Source organism: Alligator sinensis, unplaced genomic scaffold (assembly GCF_000455745.1).
Source record: "Alligator sinensis unplaced genomic scaffold, ASM45574v1 scaffold219_1, whole genome shotgun sequence".
Taxonomy (NCBI): Eukaryota; Metazoa; Chordata; order Crocodylia; family Alligatoridae; genus Alligator; species Alligator sinensis.
In genome coordinates, this window is record NW_005841866.1 from 697382 (window position 1) to 698212 (window position 831).

The 831-nt window shown below is 33.0% G+C and overlaps 1 protein-coding gene across 1 annotated transcript in view; it reads right to left on the reverse strand.

Annotated features, from left to right (window-relative positions):
- Positions 1 to 831, reverse strand: part of FANCL (FA complementation group L) — a 55651-nt gene that overhangs the window by 25308 nt on the left and 29512 nt on the right. The window lies entirely within an intron of this gene.

Below are 831 nucleotides of genomic sequence, written 5' to 3' on the forward strand. Positions count from 1 at the left end.
TTTGAATGAGATATTGAAAACATAGTTCCTACCTGCCTTGTACAAACTTTAAAAAAAACCTGCAAGGCACCATCTTGACAAGTTTAGCAAAACTTTGCCTCACAATACCATGCTGTAATTTGTACAATGGCTAATATGTTGTCCCATATTCTGTTATGTATACAACAGGAATTCTGTTAGTAGAGTCAGTTATATATCAGTTAATAGAGTATTTGGGATCATTCAGAAGGAGACCTTACATAGAATAAAATGCGAGAAATGGGGGCTACAGAATTTTAAAATATTATAGAAAAAAATACAATATTCAGTCCTATTTTAGGTGAGCAACACATCTATAAATAGATTATACAGCAGGATCTATATTCATACATTATATGACAAATCTGCTGTCAGGATAGAATTCTTGCTGTGTCTCGCTAGAATTTCACAGGATTTGAAACCCGAAGTACATGTCGTATTCCTGAAATCCTAACATCAGTTCATCACGGAATATGAAATGAAAGCCGAGAGAAATTTAATCCGTTTCCTAGCTTCATATACAAGAAAGACCTATACTTCAAATGTACTGTCCTTATAGTGTTTACTCCAGTACTAGACCTCTTTCTACAACATAATTCATTGGCTAAGTAATTGGAAAAAAAACAACAACAGATAACCCAATTAATTAATTTACAGCAGAAGTTAACTGGAGAATGAGTTTGTAAAACAGGGCACTATACTTGAGAAAATATCAACGTATCTAGAAATGACAATAAGTGTTTAAAATGCATCCACCTGTAAAACAGAAAAGGAATATTTGGGGATTTATTCTGACACATGATAATCTCATGA